The following is a 24,500-nucleotide window of genomic DNA, read 5'->3' on the forward strand; positions in this document are numbered from 1 at the left end:
CGAAACTAACCGAATCATCGGAATTCAATTCCGATCCCTCTAACTCACAAGTCAATGTCCGGTTGACTTTTCCAAACTAATTCTTCCTTAAAGAGACTAATTGTCCCATTTCATACCAAACTCGATCCGAATTGACTCAAATTCACCAAGTACACATATTGAAACATGAATAAGCATTTAACGGGGAATACGGGATGAAAATACAGGAAGCGACGATTCGGGTCGTTACATTTGATATAATGCCAAAGATATACATACTTGCCAAGATAATAGTAGAAAGATATTATAATAGATACTATACACCTATGATGGATACATGAGCAGAAGCTAACATGTGTAGACATAATTGTTTACCAGAAAGTAAATGGGAAAAGCTAAAAAAACCCATAGTAGTAACAGGATTCAATAATGAGGGAAGTATGATAACATACAAAGCAAGAAATATAAAGATACAAATATGGGATAAAATATTAACCATAGAAGAAATATATAGTTATGAATTCACAAATAAAGATATATTATTAGGAATGCCATTTTTAGATAAATTATACCCACATATAATAACAAAAATACATTGGTGGTTTACTACCCCGTGTAAACAAAAATTAGGAGCAAAAAGAGTAAATAATAAAGTAAGAAAAACAACACCCTGGATTAAAGGAAGTGAAAAGATTACCCAAAAATTAGAAAATGTAATACAAAGCAACCATAATATAGAGATAATCATTTTCTCAATAAATAAAATAAAACTACTGCAAGATAAATTAGAATTACTATATAATGATAATCCACTCCAAGGATGGGAAAAACATAAAACAAAAATAAAGATTGAACTAATAGATGAAAATAGCATAGTAACACAAAAACCTTTAAAATACAACTTTAATGATTTAACAGAATTTAAAATGCATATAAAGGAATTATTAGACAATAAGTACATACAAGAAAGTAATAGTAAACATACTAGCCCGGCATTTATAGTAAATAAGCATAGTGAACAAAAACGAGGAAAAAGCCGTATGGTTATAGATTATAGAAATTTAAATGCAAAAACAAAAACATACAATTATCCGATACCAAATAAAATACTAAAAATCAGACAAATGCAAGGATATAACTATTTCAGTAAGTTTAATTGTAAATCAGGATTTTACCATTTAAAACTAGAAGATGAATCTAAGAAGTTAACAGCATTCACAGTACCACAAGGATTTTATGAATGGAATGTATTACCATTTGGATATAAAAATGCACCAGGTAGATATCAACATTTTATGGATAACTACTTTAACCAATTAGAAAATTGTATAATATATATAGATGATATACTGTTATATTCTAGAACAGAGAACGAACATATAAAACTACTAGAAAAATTCATACACATTGTAGAAATATCAGGAATAAGTTTAAGTAAAAAGAAAGCAGAAGTAATGAAAAATCAAATAGAATTTTTAGGTATACAAATAGACAAAAACGGAATAAAAATGCAAACCCATATAGTACAAAAAATAATTAACTTAAATGAAACACTTGATACAAAAAAGAAGTTACAATCATTTTTAGGATTGGTTAACCAAGTAAGAGAATATATTCCTAAATTAGCAGAAAACTTAAAACCATTACAGAAAAAATTAAAAAAGGATATAGAATATCATTTTGACGAAAAGGATAAAATACATATACAGAAGATAAAAAATATGTGTAAAAAATTACCAAAACTATATTTCCCAGATGTAAAGAAAAGGTTCACATATATTGTAGAAACTGATTCTAGTGATCACAGCTATGGAGGAGTTCTAAAATATAAATATGATAATGAAAATATTGAACACCATTGTAGATATTATTCAGGATCATACACGGAACCACAAATTAAATGGGAGATAAATAGGAAAGAACTATTTGGATTATATAAATATTTGTTAGCATTTGAGCCATATATTGTTTATAACAAGTTTATTGTAAGAACAGATAATACACAAGTAAAATGGTGGATAACACGGAAAGTACAAGATTCAGTAACTACAAAGGAAATAAGAAGACTTGTATTGAATATACAAAATTTTACATTTACAATTGAAGTAATACGAACTGACAAGAATGTTATTGCAGATTACTTATCAAGACAAAAGTACTCAAACTGATGAGAATCAAGAATCGAAAGATATATTTGCAATCCTTACTACCCTATCATTACAGATGGATAGTATGGGCAAAAGATTACAACAGCTAGAAAGTCAGCAGTATGACTATAAAAATGCGGAGCTAAGTCGATCGGAAGACTTAAAAATTCCAGAATTAGAAGGAGACGTTGGGAAACTCCAAAAAACCCATGCCAAAGTTTGTTTACCTACAGCTGCAGGCACAAGCAAACAGGTGAATAAAAAGCTACATACCAATGTAAATTTAAACAACGTATTTGATAAGCCATTTACATCAAAAAGCCAAAAGAAGCAATAGTTATAACCCCACAAACTACAACCTATGCTAATAGCCTACACCACAACAAAAAGGTATATAACCATATTACTCAAACATATATTGAGAATATATATAAAATTCAGACATTTCTAAACCTAAACCCCAGATCAACTACTACTACAGATCCAACACAAGATTATATAACCCAAAAACTACAGGGATATAATAGGCTAATAGCCCAACCAAAAACAAAAGCCAACCTAGTAAAGACATGTTACAACTACGGACTACTCAACACCGTATATACCCACGACGGAGAAGAAATAATTGGAATACCAGAGCTATACAAAGCATTTGTCACCTTCAAAAGAATTACAAAAGGCAACTTATTCTTTATCAAATTCTATACAGCACCAGCTGAAATACTATATGATGAAATAAAACCCATTATACAGGTGATAAAGATAGGACTAACACGAGATATGATAATACCGGAAGAAATAGAGAAACAACCGGAGATACAGAAAATGGAGATACCAAGTTTCTATGCCAACAAAAGAATAATTGGTATAACAACTATTATTCAAGAACTAGCTAACAATTATCTACAAGGAAATGCTATCTGGAGCTATTATTCCAGAGACCAGTTAATGATATATGCCAACTCAAAAGAACTACGACAAGGAGATATGGATGATGTCCAGAAATGGATTTTATCATTATTAAAGCCAGAAATGCAACCAACTACTAGAGCATTGAAAAAAGAATTTATTTCAAACGAGTTATTGACAAGATACTGCAAACTAGTGGGACACAAATATCCAGACCACATATGTTCAAAGTGCAACGGAGATGATAACTATGTACCAGAAGTCCAACTAGAATGAAGGTATCAGCAAGAAGACAAATGAAGGAAACAACTATTGAAAACAAATAATGTAAAGGGTCGAGTCATGTAAAAAAGTCGTAAAGTAAGAGTCATAATCATGAACAGTAAAGGTCGTTCATGAATAGTAAAAGTTATGTAAAAAAAAGTCGTAAAGTAAATAGTAAGAGTCATAATCATGAACAGTAAAGGTCGTTCATGAATAGTAAGAGTCATTTGTGAACAGTAGGAGTCGTTTTAATTTTCTATATATAGAATGTAAATCCGAGGAAGAAGGGACATCCTCATACTCACCTTCTCTCTCTTATCTTCTCTCAATAAAATATCTGATTATATACAAACTTCTGAAAGTTATGGAGCATTCAAACAAGATACAAAACCAGGTAAGTTTATTCATAATCATGTTTAACTAAACTCTTATATTCCTTATAATCTCTTGAATATCATAATTGTTTATCATGTTATAGTACTGTTATAAAGAACATCTTGAGAAAGTTTGCCTGTCTAATAATGCTGAGAGTAGTTAAGCCCAGACTATGCCATCCTAAAGTGGAAACCAGTAGGCAAGGAAGCCGTTTAGGGGAATACAAAGAGTTGAGGCGCTGTTAGGGTAAATGATTGAAGCATGAAAAACATGGTAGTGACCAGAAAAGATTGTTCAGTATAACTTATTAAAATATGATAAACTCTATGATAAACAAAGAGGTTAGAGGGAATATGTTTAGTAAACACATGATAAGGATAAATAGTAAATCTGAATGAACAACCACACGTATTTATTAGAAGAAAATATTGACTACAAAATACTTATATTATATATCTTTAACAGACTTAATAACGATGTTAAAAGAAAAATTTATGATATTTTAGTTACTTTTGAAATAATATATGTAATGGAACAAGCATTTACAGAACTAATTGTATCACAAGAAATAGATATATTAGATCTATATGAATTAGATTTATATTCAGATTAATGATCACATATCAAGTTAATAAAATCTGTTTATAAATGAAACATAACACTTTTCATTACATAAGATTCTATAACACCCAGAAATGGAAACATCTTAAAAACCTCAGTAACATAAATAGAAAAATAGATTGTGTTAAACACAATATTAAAACCTGGAAAGACATAATTAAATATAATAGATTACGTAATAAAGCTTTATTAACTATAGAGAAAGAAATTGAATTTTATAGAGATAATCTTGAGACTTATCAACACAGAAAAATAATAATTCTTACAAATATTAAAACAATGAATATATGTATCAGCAGGTATACATCGCACTATTAAAATGCTAAAAGATCCTATTCCTATTAAAATGACCCCCCCCCCCCAAAAAAAAATATTGGTATCAGAGCTACCAATTTAAAATAATTAAAAAATCAAGGAAAATAAGGAAGAAACTGAAAAAAACTATACCTAGAATATGAATACCTAAGTATTACAAAAACAAACAAAGCTAGGCTATCTGAATTAATCGACATAATATCTAAAACAGAATATAAATATATTTCCTATCTTAAAAAGAAAAGATGAATAAAGAAGAATTCACACTAGAAGCGAAAACATATGAAAATCCAGAAGGATTAAAAATAACAATAATATTTTCCAACTTAGGAAGAAGATACAAGAAAATAGGAAATAACCTGAACTTAATGTTAGAAAAAGAAACTGTAAAACTAGAAGATAGTTTAACCGCAATGGTTAGAATAACAAAAGAAAACGAAGAAATAGACAGAAAAAGAGAAATAAAAGAAATACAACAGCAAGCTAAAGAAAAAATACAACAGATAGAAGAAGTAAAAAACACTAAGATAACAGAATTAGAAAAAGAATTAGAAATGCTAAAACAGCTATACGCTAATATACACAGGAGAAGACTATTCAGAAACAAGTGAAACATACACAGAACTAATAGAAAAAACGGAAAAGATGAAAACAAATCCAGAAATAAATACAGGAGATATGATCGAAGATAAACCAAGCACATCAGGAGTAAAAAATCCAAGACAACTAAACCCAACCTATTACAGAGTAAGTTATGATTCATATGATAGAAATAAAACATTATGGGATAAAAGGCTAAATAGGAAATGGACACCAAGACAGATAACTGAACAATGTAATTTTTTAGATCTAGATTGTGTAGCAGATATAAATAAAACAATCCAATTATGGATAGGGTACATCTCCAAACAACTAATAGATAATAAAATTGCAATAGCTGAAACACCAGGATATATAGAAAGAACACTTATAGGAACGATAAAACTATGGTTACAAAATTTATCAAGTGAAAGCCTAGATACATTAAGAAGTAATAAAAAACTTGATGGAACAACAGCAACAACAGTGACAGATATATTGAATAAATATGAAATAGCAATAAGAAATGAGTTTAGTAGTATGACAACAGAAGTAGAAGAACAAAATAAAGAAAAAACTACAAATAGAAATTTGATGACAAAATTAGCAATATGTAATATGTGTTATATAGACGAATATACTTGTGCATTTAGAGACTATTATTATAAAGGAACATATAGTCCAGATGAAAGTAAGGAAATAAGAAAATTATATTTTACAAAATTACCAGAACCGTTTAGCTCAAAAATAATAAAAAATTGGAATGAAGCAGAACTAGCAGATACTCTAGGAGCTCGAATAAAATTTCTACAAAACTGGTTTATAGAATTATGCGAAAAGTATAAAGAAAATATCAAAATGGATAAAATATTAGTAAAAAATTTGGCATGCTGCAAAAGTAGAATAGCACCCCAATTTGGCTGCACAGATAAATATTACAAAAAAGAAGGAAAGAGAAAGAAATTTAAATCAAAATATTCAAAATATAAATATAGGAAACCAAGAGGAAGATATTATGTAAAAAATTATAAACATAAAAACCATATAGGAAAAAGAAAAAACTAACAGAATGTACTTGCTATAATTGTGGAAAGCTAGGACACTTAGCCAAAGATTATAGATTACCAAAAAACCTAAAGAAAAAACAAATTACCGAAATAATGATAGATAATGATAAATATACACAAATAGAATATGTAGATTATGAATTAAGCAGTGAAGACAGCATATATGAGATATCAGAAAACGAGTTCCCCGAAAATGAAAAAGAAATAGACAATAATATAGAGGAATCAGACGAAGAAAGTAATGACTGAAAAAGATATACAAATTATACAACAAGAAGAACACCAAGATGAACAATCTTCAGAACAAAAAATAATATTTGACGCTAATATATTTGAACAAATAAAAGGAAAAGAATTGGATCTAAGCATAGACAAAATATTAGAAGTACCAACAATAAAGAATTGGTTTAAAAGACAGAAAGAAGAATACTATGTAGTAAGCCAAAAAGAACATATAATAGATTGTAAATACATCAAAGGTAAAGCACAAATACCAATTTTAAATAAAAAACTACTAAATAAAGAAATACAAGATATAAAAGCAAAAAATCCAATAAAATATGTACACTTAGGAGGAACGGAGATCCTAATAAAAGCATGTTTTAGGGAAGGAATAGATACCCCTATAGAAATATACTTGGCAGATGATAGAATTGTACAACCTATAGAAAAGAGTATAATAAGTGCCGTAAGAGGTAACTTAATATACCAAAAATTTAAATTTATAGTAAGTGCCAACTATTCAGTAGCAATAGATGATAAAAATATAGATAAATCATTAGTGCTATACTGGAAAATGTCTGGAATAGAATTAGCACCAGGAAGTAAAATATTCACAGCAAGATGTAAAAATCTATATGTCTTAACAACAAAACATAAGATAACAGCTAAGATCTTTTAGCATTTTAATAGTGCGATGTATACCTGCTGATACATATATTCATTGTTTTAATATTTGTAAGAATTATTATTTTTCTGTGTTGATAAGTCTCAAGATTATCTCTATAAAATTCAATTTCTTTCTCTATAGTTAATAAAGCTTTATTACGTAATCTATTATATTTAATTATGTCTTTGCAGGTTTTAATATTGTGTTTAACACAATCTATTTTTCTATTTATGTTACTAAGGTTTTTAAGAAGTTTCCATTTCTGGGTGTTATAGAATCTTATGTAATGAAAAGTGTTATGTTTCATTTATAAACAGATTTTATTAACTTGATATGTGATCATTAATCTGAATATAAATCTAATTCATATAGATCTAATATATCTATTTCTTGTGATACAATTAGTTCTGTAAATGCTTGTTCCATTCCATATATTATTTCAAAAGTAACTAAAATATCATAAATTTTTCTTTTAACATCGTTATTAAGTATGTTAAAGATATATAATATAAGTATTTTGTAGTCAATATTTTCTTCTAATAAATACGTGTGGTTGTTCATTCAGATTTACTATTTATCCTTATCATGTGTTTACTAAACATATTCCCTCTAACCTCTTTGTTTATCATAGAGTTTATCATATTTTAATAAGTTATACTGAACAATCTTTTCTGGTCACTACTATATTTTTCATGCTTCAATCATTTACCCTAACAACGCCTCAACTATGTGTACTCCCCTAAACGGCTTCCTTGCCTACTGGTTTCCACTTTAGGATGTCATAGTCTGGGCTTAACTACTCTCAGCATTATTAGACAGGCAAACTTTCTCAAGATGTTCTTTATAACAGTACTATAACATGATAAACAACTATGATATTCAAGAGATTATAAGGAATATAAGAGTTTAGTTAAACATGATTATGATTAAACTTACCTGGTTTTGAAACTCGTTTGAATGCTCCATAGCTTTCAGAAGTTTGTATATAATCAGATATTTTATTGAGAGAAGATAAGAGAGAGAAGGTGAGTATGAGGATGTCCCTTCTTCCTCGGATTTACATTATATATATAGAAAATTAAAACGACTCCTACTGTTCACAAATGACTCTTACTATTCATGAACGACCTTTACTGTTCATGATTATGACTCTTACTATTTACTTTACGACTTTTTTACATGACTCTTACTATTCATTAACGACCTTTACTGTTCATGATTATGACTCTTACTTTATGACTTTTTTACATGACTCGACCCTTTACATTATTTGTTTTCAATAGCTGTTTCCTTCATTTGTCTTCTTGCTGATACCTTCATTCTAGTTGGACTTCTGGTACATAATTATCATCTCCGTTGCACTTTGAACATATGTGGTCTGGATATTTGTGTCCCACTAGTTTGCAGTATCTTGTCAATAACTCGTTTGAAATAAATTCTTTTTTCAATGCTCTGGTAGTTGGTTGCATTTCTGGCTTTAATAATGATAAAATCCATTTCTGGACTTCATCCATATCTCCTTGTCGTAGTTCTTTTGAGTTGGCATATATCATTAACTGGTCTCTGGAATAATAGCTCCAGATAGCATTTCCTTGTAGATAATTGTTAGCTAGTTCTTGAATAATAGTTGTTATACCAATTATTCTTTTGTTGGCATAGAAACTTGGTATCTCCATTTTCTGTATCTCCGGTTGTTTCTCTATTTCTTCCGGTATTATCATATCTCGTGTTAGTCCTATCTTTATCACCTGTATAATGGGTTTTATTTCATCATATAGTATTTCAGCTGGTGTTGTATAGAATTTGATGAAGAATAGGTTGCCTTTTGTAATTCTTTTGAAGGTGACAAATGCTTTGTATAGCTCTGATATTCCAATTATTTCTTCTCCATCGTGGGTATATACGATGCTGAGTAGTCCGTAGTTGTAACATGTCTTTACTAGGTTGGCTTTTGTTTTTGGTTGGGCTATTAGCCTATTATATCCCTGTAGTTTTTGAGTTATATAATCTTGTGTTAGATCTGTAGTAATAGTTGATCTGGGGTTTAGGTTTAGAAATGTCTGAATTTTATATATATTCTCAATATATGTTTGAGTAATATGGTTATATACCTTTTTGTTGTGGTGTAGGCTATTAGCATAGGTTGTAGTTTGTGGGGTTATAACTATTGCTTCTTTTGGCTTTTTTGATGTAAATGGCTTATCAAATACGTTGTTTAAATTTACATTGGTATGTAGCTTCTTATTCACCTGTTTGCTTGTGCCTGCAGCTGTAGGTAAACAAACTTTGTCATGGGTTTTTTGGAGTTTCCCAACGTCTCCTTCTAATTCTGGAATTTTTAAGTCTTCCGATCGACTTAGCACCGCATTTTTATAGTCATGCTGCTGACTTTCTAGCTGTTGTAATCTTTTGCCCATACTATCCATCTGTAATGATAGGGTAGTAAGGATTGCAAATATATCTTTCGATTCTTGATTCTCATCAGTTTGAGTACTTTTGTCTTGATAAGTAATCTGCAATAACATTCTTGTCAGTTCGTATTACTTTAATTGTAAATGTAAGATTTCTGTTTAAATTTGTGTGTTTATCAGTATGCTACTTATGTTTAAATTTTGCATGGTTATCAACATGTTACTTCAGTCTAAATTTGTGTGTTTAACAGCGTATTACTTCTGTTGAATTTGTGTGTTTATCAGCATGTTACTTATGTTCAATCCATGCGTTTGTCAACATGACTACTTTTGTCCAATTTATGAGGCTACTTCTGCTCAAAACTATGTAGTCAATAGCATGTCTCACTATGTGTTTCCTAGCATGTCTATTAATATGCAACCTATGTGTTTATGTCTACTCCTATACAATACATGTGTTTACTACAATAGCATGTTGACTTTTGTTTTTATTTAGAACTAAGTATTCTGCCTTCAGAAAGTTTGCATGTTTACTTATTCCTAAAATTAGATCTATGTCTTGTCTATTTCCCTACTACCATGATCACCTATCTGGATACCTTGCTCCCCAATTTACTCTTTACATGTGGTTGTTTGATCTACCTTACTCATGTTTTTGGTCACTTCGTAACAACTAATAGGCTTAAGTAATCTTATTTCTGAATGATGTTTGTTTGGCCGGAACCTTTGCCTAGGTTCCAAGAACTGAATGACTCTGTTTACTTCTAATTTTCTGAAAGTCTGAAACTATTTCTCAAAACTACCCTTGTAAAGCACTATCCACATCAATTCCTATAACACGTAGGCTCTTGCCCCTCCAGTGTGAGCATTGCTTTAGAGTCCACGAGGCTTCTCTGAACTTTAACACATTGGGGCTGGCTACTCCACACTGCACAAGTTGATAATTTTTTAAGAGGACCTTGGTGTGAGCACTGCTCTGGGGGGTCCCGAGGCCCTTGGAAACATTAACACATCAGGGTACCCCTCTTGCACTATGAGATGTGGCATTTGAGACTGTTTGAAGGCCTGGTTCCACAGGTTTTGCTTTGGGCCTATCCAGGCTCCCTATAGTATACTGTTATCATTCCTGTAATTCATTTTTACACTTGGTTTGTAATATTAATTACTATGTAAACGGATATTGGGAAAATTAGTAAAGAGGTAGGGATTATTATACATATTTTGTTGGGAATGAGTAGATATCATGCCCATAGGATTTAAAATCACTGTTTACATTCTAGAAACCATGCCTATAGGACATTGCAATTTTCATCAATTGTGTGCATTCTAGATATCATAACTATAGGGTTGTTTATCGTGAAAATGGTAATAACAATTAAATTTCATTTAGTGGTTCTAATAATACGTGATCTATTTTTATGCTAGTTGTCAGGGCAATAGATGCTAAGTGAGATACTCGAAATCAAGATACGAGCTTAAAAACGAGATATTAACCAAACCGAGTAGCTGTCAATCGGGGCCTCGAGCTTGCTTATTTGAAGGCATCGGGGTCGAGTCTGATATTCGGCTGGGAACTATCGAGGGGCGACTAACAGTTACAATAAATCAATGATGGCTATTTATGGACAATAATAAGCAATAAATGAAGAACAACAAATGAAGCATAATGAATATAAGTAATAAATAAAAGTAATGAGGTCAAGAGAGTATGTTAGAGAGCAAAGATAATGTTCTTGTGTATATAGTATGGAGCAACAGGTGACTACAAAATGACAAGGATCCCCTTTTATATATGAGGGAAAATCCCAACATAGTACAAATACATTTATTACAAAGATATGGAGATGGGACAGCTAGTTGATGTCATGATTCGGGTTTGAATTTAGCTCACTAGACTTTGTCAACTCTAGTTAGCGAACGTGTCCACAGTCACGACGATATATTAAACATGCCTAAAGCAAACTATGATCATTCATTTTTAATATCTAAGTTATAACATTAATGTGTAGCTGCTGATTTATAAGTAACTAAAGCAAGATGCTGGGCCCTTTTTCATCTAAGCAAAATCTGGTTTAAGCTTAAGCCCAAAACTATTTAAAAGAAAATTGGGCTAAAAATCGAGCCCAGATGTGAAGCTAGGGCAGACGGTCACTTAGCTCCAAATGGGCAAACGAATTCCAGGTCCAACTCTGCACAATCGTGCCTTCAATATTAGAGACCCACGTCTGTTATGCTAAACAGAATGTTTGAGGCAAAATTGCTGAAAACAAATTAAGTCGGTATAAAGATTTTTGACCATTCTAAGGTGAATTAAGCCTGCATAAGGCCCAGTAAGCTGTTTGATCATAATCATTTTAAAATTAAAGGAAACACAAATGCTGAGACGGTTTGGGCCCTGATATTGAGCCCAGCATGCAAGACAAAGGTCCAAGACCACACCAAAAGTGATCCTGACCAGGCCATCCATCTAGGCCCAATTTATTAATGAAACCTGCAGGCCTTATGAATATACATAAAAGCAAGTACATAAGTTTTGAAAATTACAATTGACTAATAATAACTAAGTGTACTTAAATCAAACTATACAAAATAGATAACTGAAAGAACAAGTTTATACAATTTCAATCATAACAACTAAGTAATCTAACAAATCATTAACGAAAAGATTCACAAAACAATCCAGCCTTCTGCTAAGGCAACATACTTTCACCCATGAGATTTGTGATTCAAAACAGTGCTTGAATTTGCAAGAATAGCTATAGAGCTAGCTTGCAAATCTGCATTTGGCTCATCATAGAGGCAAATAAATGGAACTAATATTTAGTGTAATTATAACCCTTCATGGTTTCAACACACAAGGAAAGATTAATAAAAAATTTCAAGATCCCTTTTAATACTATCTCACATACTTTATTTGTTAGTTTGTCATGTGAAACAACAAAGGTCAAACAACCATCCAACCAAAACCACAAATTAACTCATGCTTGCAAGTTTATATTGTTAATCTTAAACCAAACTCTTTTCAACATTTAAGCTACTTACAAATTTCAACAAGAATAGCTTAACCTTACCAGAAACTAAACATACTACTATTCTGCAATAAAACAACAAATTTAACATGGAGCACATCATCCTTTCATTGCACTGAATCACCCTTGAAATAAGGTAAGTATAGTTTACATACCTAAATGTAGGAATAACAGCAAAAGGGGTTAGGTAAGGTAAAATCAAGATAGAATTGTACTTCTAAATATAGCAGTAAATGCAGCAGCACAACTTCTTTGTCAAATTATCATTCAGCTCTAAGTAACCAGAAATTTCCTAGAATTTTGATCTGAACTTTTGTGGAAAATCAGAATAAGGAGCTAACTATGAAATATGAAGAAGTAGAATTTTTGGGGTCTTTTTAAGGTTCAGAAATCTCTTCTTTTTGTGTGAAAGAAAGGGTCTATATATAGCCCGTAAGAGTGTCATGTGCTGCTGAAACAGAATGAGAATTATTCCCTCACACAACATCTTTTTTAACAGAATTGGGACAACTGATTGCTTTTGATTGGTTTCAGAATTTGTGCTGGCCAAAATTAAGACAGCTGCCCCAAATTCTAGAAACATAAGATATTAGTCTTATCTAAAAAATCTTATTTCATACCCTTTCCAAGTACCCTTAAGTTTTTTATCTCTTCAATTAACCCTCCTAACTTCAATTTGTCTGCCAATCAGAACCAACAAAACAAAGACCAAAATTGGCACAAATCGAAGATTGAAAATACCAAAACATTTATGCAATTAAACCTTAAATATACCCTAACCCTAAATAATTTTATCATGAATCAGTTCTGAAAAAAAGCGAGAATAGAAGTCAACAAGAGACTACACCCAAACGACTCTCACCAAAAAGACTGTCAAAACTTAATAATCCAGCTATTGAGATGAAGATTCAATTAAATTCTAATAAGAACTGAAATTAACATAAAATTGATTTAAGACTGGAATTATGCAAAGCAAAAATTTAAAACCTAGATATGCTAAAAAAAATTAGAGAAGATATGAAGGGAAACAGGTTATTACCTAAACAAAAAAGGAGGAAAACTTTGACAAACCCTGGGCCAAACGATGGGGTTCAAATAACTCCGAAATAACCAGAAATGAACGCTAATCGGTTGTTCTTAGCAAGAACAAACGACTAGCATAGATTTCTGTATGCGACAAAATCATAAGGCCTAATTTCTTGCTATCGAGTCACTTCAAAAGAACACCTCGAGACCCCGAGGACGCGAAGCTGTGACCGAGTTGCCTCACTAGGAGCTCGCTGAGGTCCGACATAAAGAAGATACATATCGATTATGGAGTCAAATGGGTAACTCCCAAGGCACACGGCTAAGTCTAACAAAGCCGTCCTACCCAGAGCCTATATCAAGGCATCACGTGTAGCCGTCCCATCTACATGCTTTGACAATTAATGTATTTTGTACTATAACGGGATTCCCTCATATATAAAGGGGATCCTCATCTATTTGTAAGGGGCGGCTGTTGCTCCAACTATTCTATACAAGATCAATGACAACTCTCTCCCTCTTTTCTCTCTAACTTACTCGTTCGAGGCTACCTCTTGCGTTTATTGTTTTCATGATTGTTCTTCATTTATTGCTTGGTATTGGCCATAAAGAGCCTCCTTTTAATTCTATCCTAACTGTTAGCCCCTTCCCGGTTACCCCCGATAGATCGAGCTCTAGCCTAGGTATCGACCTCGAGGCCCTTCATCGGCCAGTCCGAAGCCCAGACAGTAAGCTCCTCGGTTTGATTATAACCCTGTTTTAGTTCGTATTTCGTCGTTAAGCTTTACATATCTAACATCAACTGCTCTAACAACTAGCATAAAAATATATCACATATTTTTAGAGCTCCATCAACAATTTTAATTGTTATTACCATTTTTGCGTTAAATAGTTTGGCGCCCACCATAGGGCTAAAAATAATAGTGATTATTTTTTTTCTAGTTTCATTGCACAATGCAAGTTATCTTTCACACTTTTTCTTGTCCAAGATCTTCGATTTCAGGTCAGAATGTCTGTCTTAGTCAACAGAGTCGAGAACGACAACCTTGGAAACTACGGAGAACATGGTGTGGCTGTTCCAATTGTTGGCGTGCCACCGCAGAACCTCGGTGACACACCTGGACCGATTCCAGCATACGTGGATTCGCAATACGCGCAGCAGGTTGATAAAATATCACACATCGATAGGAGCATACGACACGATGACCAGTAAGAAGCCCAAAATACCCCAGCTCGGGAAGAACAGGACGTTAGTCTTCGTGTTATTTTTGCGATGTTACAAGCATAACAATTGGCTATCGCTCAGTTGCGAAGCCACCCAAAGACTATCAGCACAGTAGCACCAGAAACTACTCCCCCGGCCGAACATATACTGGAGAGGTCGAGCGACAACGGATCAATAACTGACCCTGCCATCGGGAAATTGCTCGAGGACCTCACCAAAAAGGGTCGAATCAGGCATGAAAATAATAGCAGCCAACAATAAGAAGGTCGATACCTACAACTACAAGGTCGACCAAATCTCGGGCGCACCCCCGGTCCTGAAGGGTGTAGATTCGAAGAAGTTCGTACAATGGTCGTTCCCCGAGGAAGAGGCTCTGAGACCCATCACTAAGAAGTTCAGAATGCCAGAACTCCCAAAATACAACGGGACCTCAGATCCCAACGAACATGTCACTTCCTATATGTGCGCGATGAAGGGCAATGACATAAAGGACGACGAGATCGAGTCCATCTTACTGAAAAAGTTCGGAGAAACGCTATCGAAGGGGGCCATGATGTGGCATCACAACCTAGCTCCCATCCCCACATATTCATTTGATATACTAGCAGATTCCTTCATAAAGGCACACACCAGTTCCATCAAAGTATCAACAAGGAAGTCCAATGCGTTCAAGTTAAGCAGAGGGAGAAAGAAATGCTGCGAGAATTTGTATCTCGTTACCAAACAGAACGAATGCAACTACCTCCGGTCTCTGACGACTGAGCGGTGCAGGCCTTCACTCAGGGCCTGAAATAATGAAGCTCGGTGGCATCGGAATAGTTGAAACAGAACTTGATCAAATATCCAGCTACGACCTGGTTGGACGCCCATAACCAGTACCAGTCACAAATCAGAGTTAAGCATGACCAGCTGGGAGTCCCCTCAGGCTTAGTATAACCAAGAAGGCTCCTGACAAAGAAACCAAAACCAAAAAAAGAAAGATACCAGCCGTACGCCGAAGATAGGAGGAATGCCCCGAGATGCAACCAACCTCGCAACGGTCGGAGAATGGATCGAGGACAATATCCTCGAGGGCTCGTCAATAGAGCCAGATTCGACATAGAAACGAGCCCAGCGGGGGCTCCTCGCCCCTCAGAATACAACTTCAACATCGCCGTATCAGACATCGTGCTCACCGTCAGCAAAATAGGTGATACCAAATGGCCCAGGTCTTTTCAGTCGGATCTTTCCTAGAGGAATCACAGCTTGGTATGTGAACATCATAATACGCACGGCCACAAGACCGAAGACTGCCACCGGCTCCGAAAGAAAATAGCCAAGCTACTCAATAAAAGTCACCACCTAGGATTTTTGAGCAATCAAGCTCAAGTTCAGTTCCGAGAAAGAAAGGCGGCTAAGAAGAACAAATCAAATGGGCCGCGACATATTACCATGATATTATAGGAGCGCCAACACTCTCCAGGAACTTATGAAGAGGAGGACAAAAATATCCATCACCAAAGAAAAATGAACTTGGGGATACGTAACCGAAGATGCCCTCGCATTCGGCAAGAAAGGCTATGAAACCTCGCCCCAACCTCATAACAATGCACTGGTAACCTTCTTCCTCATTCGTTAATTTTAAATAAAATATGTTCTCGTGGATTTAGGTGGCTCGACCGACATTATCGGGTCGAGCATGATAGATCAGCTCAAACTGCAAGGCCAAATCATGCCCGCCTCTCAAATCCTTGGTGGATTCAAAATGGTAATCGAAACAACGAGAGGAGAGGCCATTCTCTCAGTCAGCATGGCCGGTGCACACCGGAACACCAAATTCCATGCTGTCAAAGGAGACGTGAGGTATAAACACCTTATTCGGACGGCCGCAGATGCACCGCCTGAAGGCGGTACCGTCCACTCTTTGCCAAATGATGAAAACCTCGTCAAAGGACGAAATTAAAACCGTCAATAGGGAACAACACGCGGCAAAGGAAGTGTTCGCATTACGTAACGTAGCGCCGACACCAATATCTCCACTCTCGAAAGAGTCAAAGGGTGATCAAACTATATCTTCGGCTAAGCCCGATTGAACACAATGGAGGGTCGTACAGAGTCCTCACTCCAAACAATAGATAAATATCAGGTCATGGAGCATCGCTTGCGCACCTCGCGATAAGGTAAGACCACCCTCCTTTTTCGCTATTTTACACTAACCCATAAGAAGGCCCCTGGTCAGGGCGGTCAGAAGTGTTAACTCAACCCGAAGATCCCAAGGCCTTAATGGCATCTGTTGCACTCTTTCCCTTCGGCCGAGCTTTTGTCCCAAAGAGGGTTTTGCTGGCAAGGTTCTAAACGGGACAATGCGCTACCTAAAGAGAATCCGACAAGCTTGCAGTGCTTCTTTTGCAATCAACCCCGAACACTGGAAGGGACCCCTTTGAGAGGCCATCCGCTCGGATGAGCCAGGAACAACGAACAAAGTTCCAATAGAGAACAATGTACCGGGCCAAATGGTAAAACAAACCATGCCCACATAAACCGGCCTTACGGCAACAAAACAACATGTATTTACGCCAAGCAATCAAAGAATATCTTTCACCAAAAGCATCTCGTACTCCAAAGAAAATTCATCATTTTCACAGCAAGGATCCCTCCGCCGAGGACGCTCCGAAATACTTGGAGACTAGTGTCAATAATTTGATACCCACATGGCCTAAGGGTTGGAATTCCATGCTCATAAGTCCTCAATGACGCAGTTCCTAGATCATGAGTAACGTCCTTCAAGCCTGAGCAAACTCGATGACTCGAAGATTGTTGCCAATCGCCGCTCATTTAAAAACCCGAGGCCGTAAGATCCCGAGCGATCAAACTCGGTCTAGCAAGATCTATTTAACATAGCAACAGAAACTGTAAAACCTCAACAGGCATGAAAAAGCTGTAAGACCTCAACAGGCATGCAAAAACTGTAAGACCTCAACATGCATGAAATTATTTTGTAAGACCTTACTACAAGCATAAACTCGATCCCAAAGTTTAGGATATATGTCGCATTTGTAAGACTCCCAAAAGGGCATACCCTCGATGTATATGCCTAAGCTACAACATTCGGGGATCAAAAATGGCTCCAGCCAAACACGAATGACTACGGTAAATACGGCTGCACCAGCCAAATTAAAGCAACTTGGGGATGCCCGACCATCGCTATAAAATAACAGGCCATTTCTTTGAATCTACTTCGAAAAGAACCGGTTAAATAGGCTACCCTCGATAGGCAAATGAGCTTCGACCATGTCAACTCCAAATCACAAGGCTTTGAGCTACTCAGCCTACGAGCAAAACCTTTAGAGGTGCTCGAACATCGCCGCAAACGACATGAAATCGAGGTTCTTCCCAAACCGATGACGGGTTAGGCAAAAATATTTAAAAAATTCCTTAACGAGAGGAAAACATAGACTACATATGCCTAAGGGAAAAAGCGTAAGATTTATTGTTGTCGGGTAAACGAGCCTTAGGGCCACAAACTAAAAGGTCACAATGACCAAAAGCGTAAGAGCCACTGTCGCCAGCTTAAAATTTGAAATCTTGAGGATCAAAATGAGCTCAGTCGTAACCCGATTCGGAGACCGGATCCAAAATAGCTAACTAACATATGCCCAAGTGCAAAAGCATGTGAGCCATTATCGCCATCTAAAACGAGCTTCAAGGCCACACACTAAACGGTTGCAATGACCAAACGCGTAAGAGCCACTATAGCCAGTTTAAAAATTTGAAAGCTTTAGGATCAAAATGAGATTGAGTTGTAACCAGATCCGGAGACTGGATCCAAAATAGTTAACTACACATGCCTAAGGGCATAGCATAAGAAGCATCATCACCAGATTCATAAGCTTTAGGGCCACATACACAAAAGGTTGCTTATACCCAAGGCATAAGAGCCGTTGATGCCATCCCACGAAAATACAGAACTTGAGGGTCGAGTGAGCTCAAGTCGCAACCCGACTCAGAGAGTGAACACAAAATAGTTAAAATACAAGTGCCCAAGGGCAAGGCGTAAGAGCCATCATCGCCCGCCCATGCAGACACAAAAGCTTGAGGATCAAAAGGGCTCGAGTCAATGCCCGACTCGGAGACTGAACCCAAGACAGTCAAGCAAAAACGTAAGGGCTCCAACACCAACTTACAGTAAAGATCGCATCAACCGAGCGCGTAAGAGTCTCTGGCCTGCCTAATGATCTCTAGAGCCATATAATGAGTCTAAGGATTCTCACCAACTCTGAAACTAGCTCACCGGGTTGGAAGCAGAGCAATAGGAGGTATATAAGAAATAAAGCTTCAGGCTTTCTTTTATTTACAAACACAAAAAGGTGCATTCTGCATCTACCAACGCACTCTGCAAACATCACATACAAAATGGCAAAACCTATGCCCGCCCCAGAAGACTACGGCCTACCAGCCTCATCTTCACTCTCTGCGGCGTCGGACAAAAGTGACTGAGCATCACACTCGTCCGCCCTCGCTCGAGCCAGCTCTTTCGGGAGAACAAAACCCCGAGCGTCGATCTCTTCAAGTACCCTCCTTCGGGATCTACAATGAACATATTCCTCAATCCTCTCTTCACGGTCGAGGGCCCTCTTCAACTCGGCTTAGGTATCAGTAGCATCCTTCAATTGAATCGCCATCTCCTGCTCAGCCTTAGTCCGGCTCAATGATGCTTCAGCCCGAGCATCAATGATCTCAGCCCTGACCTTCGAAAGTTCTGACTCGAGCTTCGTGATCATATCCATTTAAACTGAAGCATTGTCACGAGCCAAGCAGAGTTGGGCCTCGAAGACAGGAACTTTAGCCAAGGCACCCTTCTCATTTGAAGCTTGAGCCTGCACTTGAGATCTTAGCTCGCCACAGTCATTCCTAACTCGGTCGGCTTCACCCTAAGGTGCTCCAAGGCCTCCGTCTTTTTATGCAACTGAGATAGGCAAAAAGTTAATCCAAGAGATTAAAAAGTGGAATGCATACCATGAGAAATTACCTGCTCCATCAAATAGCTATCATAATTCGAGCTCCGGTACGCCTCATATCGCCAGTAGATCAACTGAACTTTCTTCTCCTCACAAAGGAGCCTAAGGTACCTACCCTCATCCAGAGATTTTCGAAGCCTTGACCCATGATGGAGCAACTCAAACCTAAGGCTATCGAATCCCTATAGAAGAAACACTCAATAAGGAAGGGAAGACGCGAGATGCGGAAGGCCTGTGCCAAAACTCACCGCGAAGTGAAGCCGACAGACTTCCTCGAAGGTTGAGCACACTTCTGCTGATCCAACCCTCTCGGCCCTGGAAGAACCAACCTCGGTCGAAGCATGATTACTCTGAGAAACCACCTCTCCAGAACCAAAGACTTAGAGTACATCAGACTCTGGCGATGTTTTCTCCTCGAAGACTCGGACCCATTTCGCCCTGCTAAGAGCTCCATCACACTGCAAGTGCATATCCCGTTTATCACTATCATACTTTGGCTTGGAAGCTGGCAACTCCTCCCCCTCTTTGGAGGAGCACGACCTCACCCTTGGAGACCTTCCAATACCTACGACGGCAAGGTTAGTACATAAAAAGATTAAACTGTCGTCCCAAATGTACTAAGGACAAGGTAAAAAGCAACATATGTACATACCTTGGTATTTTGATTCCCATCTGCCTTAGGACACAGCTCACCACCTATGCTCATCACAAGTCGAATGGGTCGCCAGCTTCTGGACCCAGCCGGGCATATTAGGAACTTCGCTCGGCGCCCATGAAATTGCTACAAAAAAGAAGGAAACGCGATTACTAAACTAGCTTTCACCATGAGCGAATATGAGAAAGCACGAGACACTCCACTCACGCATGTAATTCCATTCCTCAGGGAATGACATAAGTTCCGCAGGGACAACGTCGGTTGTCTGAATCCGGACGAATTGACTAATCCACTCTCGATCTCCATTTTCCTCATCATCAATAACAAATGGAGTGGATGAACGACACCACAAGATTAGCAAACCTCGATCATGAAAGGGCCAGTACAGCCTGACGAGGTGACTAAGTGTGAATTCAAGCCCTGCTTTCTCCGCAAAAAACCTCATCATCAGCACTATTCGCCAAAATGACGGATGTATCTGCGCCAATGTAACCCGGTACTTATAACAGAAATCGAGCACGACCATATTAAGGGGGCCTAGTAAAAAAGGGTACAACGACACGTTTAGGAATCCATCGACAAGGTTTGTAATAACCTAATCTGGGGGAAGCGCCTGCAACACTACCCCCTTGCCCCATCTGCAGTCTCTCATCTCTATCTCCAGATGCTCCTCTCTTATCGAAGGCATAGTCTTCAGAGTAAACTCCCGTGGATCTAGCAAACTGAAGAGGGAACCTACACGTACACTTTGGCACTTAAGGTAACGAAGGATTCGACGCCTAAAACGGAAGGATAGTTATCTGAAAAAATGGGATCTTCCTAAAAGTAGGAGCAACTCCATATATCTGTGGGGAAATAACAACGGTTCGCCTACCCAGGTTAGGCCCCGGAAGCCAACGGCTCTGGCCCGGGTTTCGAGGTGGTACCCAACCTCGAGGTTTCCTCTCAAAGAGAAAAATAAGCACTTCGAGCCTCATCTACGAGGGCTAAACCTCAGGAAGTTGCCTAAATATGAGCCACCCCTCATTAGATACCCGCCTACAACACCTTAAAGCGTTATCTACATCAAGTTCAAAGTAAATTTCCAAATGCCCGAAGTTGAATTTCACTTAGAGGCCGCTCCTAAAATTTCAAGGTTCGGCGGTTCGGTGCTCTATCTCCACGAGGCTTAAGGGTTCCGATGACCCAAGTTTACCGGACCTCTTCAAGTTTGATTCGGGGAATGACGATGAGCTTGGAAATGAGCCATTTCCATCGACCAAAGACCGGAATGAATATTGACGATCGTCAACAGAGGCATACATTCAAGAATCCCCGCAAGCGCACAGGAATATACAAGAACATGGCAAATATAAAAAGCAGAAGTAAAGAAGATGTCTTTATATTTTGTAAATATTGGCTTACAATGGCGCTCGAGGGATCCTTACATATAATTACAAAAGCCCTTAAGGGGTCCTTCCGCAGAAACAAACAAGCAAAAGGATGCACGGACGTGGTAAAAGCCTAGAGCCTAATCTACTCTTGAAGGTCCACCCTCACTGGCCAAGAGAACCTCGGAGAGGCAACAAACTTGGCAAACATCGGCCTCACTTGCACGGACACTTTGAATCCACTTCTTGGGAAATTTAGCCGTGCAAGCTGCCACCCCGGGGCAAAGAGCCACGCCGAGCGAGGGTATGAAGGTGAGAAGCGGTGTATAGTCTGAAGAACTTTCTAAAGCGAGGAAAACCGACCCTCGTACATCATCATCTCGAGCCAATTAGGACAGTGACAACAGAAGTAACAACAATAACAACAATGACAGAATGGTATAATCATGCTTGACAAAGGGGAGTTCAGGTAAAAGGCCACGACACGCCCTATCGGAATGCTGCCAAACAACCTTACGGCCGTGAACTTCAAACATGGTGATTAATAATAGAGGAAGATGGTGAGGAGAAGGTGATGAATGAGCAAATGAAGACACTTGGATAGAAAAGTAACATTAGAACGCTCCCATTTATAGGGGATAATGACACAGTCATCAATGCCCTTGGAAGGCTTACCGGTAGGAAATTAATGTGTTCAGGAGCCGAATCGATGGTGGTACTTTCACTTTGAATAACGGGAATCGATAGTGCATTGAATGATGTCGAAAAGACAAGTCTAGGGGGTGTCCCGATCATCGTAAAAACTCGTGCCATAGGTTGCGTCATAGGTATGATGTCATCACGGGAAACTCGAGGAGTCGGGTATCAGAAACATTTTCCATCACATCGTTCTGAGAAACGCAGAGACTATCTGTATGCGGCAAAATCAGAGCGCCTAATTTCTTGCTATAGAGTCCCTTCAGAATAACACCTCGAGACCCCGAGGATGCGAAGTTGTGGCTGAGTTCCCTCCCTCGGAGCTCGCCGAGGTCCGACTTAAAGAAGATATAGATCGAGGATGGAGTCAAATAGGGAACTCCCAAGGCACACGGCTAAGTCTGACAAAGCTGGCCTACCTAGAGTCTGTATCAAGGCGTCACGTCTAGCCATCCCATCTCCATGCTTTTACAATTAATGTATTTTGTACTATAACGGGATTCCCCTCCTACATAAAGGGTATCATCATCTCTTTGTAAGGGGCGGCTATTGCTCCAACTATTCTACACAAGATCAATAACAACTCTCTCCCTCTTTTCTCTCTAACTTACTCGCTCGAGGCTACCTCTTTCATTTATTGCTTTCATGTTTGTTCTTCATTTATTGCTGGATATTGGCCGTAAAGAGCCTCCTTTTAATTATATCCTAATTGTTAGCCCCTTCTCGGTTACCCACGATAGCTCGAGCTCGAGCCTAGGCATCGACCCCAAGGCCCCTCATCGGCCAGTCCAAAGCCTGAACAGTAAGCTCCTCGGTTTGATTATAACACTGTTTTAGTTCGTATTTCGTCGCTAAGCTTCACATATCTAGCATCGACTGCTCTAAGAACTAGCATAAAAATAGATCACATATTTTTAGAGTCCCATCAATAAATTTAATTGCTATTGCCATTTTGCGGTAAACAATTTCGAACCAACACGAGCCTTGAAAACCCAATGACTGGTCAACGAAGAAAACAAACTCGATCTTTTGATTTTTGTTAGTTCTTGCTCTGAGAGCATTTTATTGGGATTTTGGGCAATATGGTGATAGATTGATGATGAGGGGAGGTTGATAAGCACAGAGTGTCGATTTGGGTGAGTTTGGAGGGATTAATACAGCCGCCATTGGCTAATGAACGTATAGGATTTTGGGGCGACTAGGTTAGGGTTTTTAGGGTGAGAGACGTTAAAGGGGGAAATGGGAGGAGTATGAAGGGTATGGGGGTGTGGTTAGGACAGTGTTATAGGGGGTGGGGACCAGTTCCGAGTCGTTGGATCACAATGATCCAACGGCCGTGATGAAAGGCCACATAAATGAGGTCGTTTGGTATAGGGTGGGGCTGGACTGGGTAGCTTGGTTTGGGCTTGGGTCGGACCGGGTAAGGGGTTGGGAGATTGGATCTGAGGCTGATTTGGGGTGGGATTTGGGCTTAGCAAATATTTTGGCCCAATTGAATTTAAAACCAGCCTTTTTTCAATTTCCTTTTTCTTTTGTTTTTTTTCTTTAATTAATAAAAATCCTAAATTAATCTATGTTGTAAAATTAATCTAATTATCAAATTATAAAATTTATAAAAATTAGTTGATCCAAAACTAAAAGAGACAAACTACTAATCTAAAATTTAAAGCTCAAAGTGTAAAAGTGAATCCATTTTTGTGATTTTTATCTGAATGAAACAATTAATTAACTAATTAATCCTAAAATATGAAAATAAAAATCTCAATGCAATCCATGGTATTTTTGGTATTTTTTATGATTTTAATAAAAGCAAAACATGTACAGAAATGCAAACAATTAACAAAAAATCCGACAAAAATCCTATAAAACTGCAAACAATTGGGAAAAATCTATTTCTTTAATTTTTTAGGAGTATTTCACATAGGGCAAAATTCACGTGCTCACAA

The 24,500-nt window shown here is 37.1% G+C and overlaps 1 pseudogene; it reads left to right on the forward strand.

Moving 5' to 3' along the window:
• Window positions 1-2,103: 2,103 nt before the first annotated feature.
• On the forward strand, window positions 2,104-9,424 carry LOC142163352 (uncharacterized; annotated as a pseudogene).
• Window positions 9,425-24,500: the final 15,076 nt, after the last annotated feature.

This window comes from Nicotiana tabacum, chromosome 8 (genome assembly GCF_000715075.1).
Source record: "Nicotiana tabacum cultivar K326 chromosome 8, ASM71507v2, whole genome shotgun sequence".
Classification (NCBI taxonomy): domain Eukaryota; kingdom Viridiplantae; phylum Streptophyta; class Magnoliopsida; order Solanales; family Solanaceae; genus Nicotiana; species Nicotiana tabacum.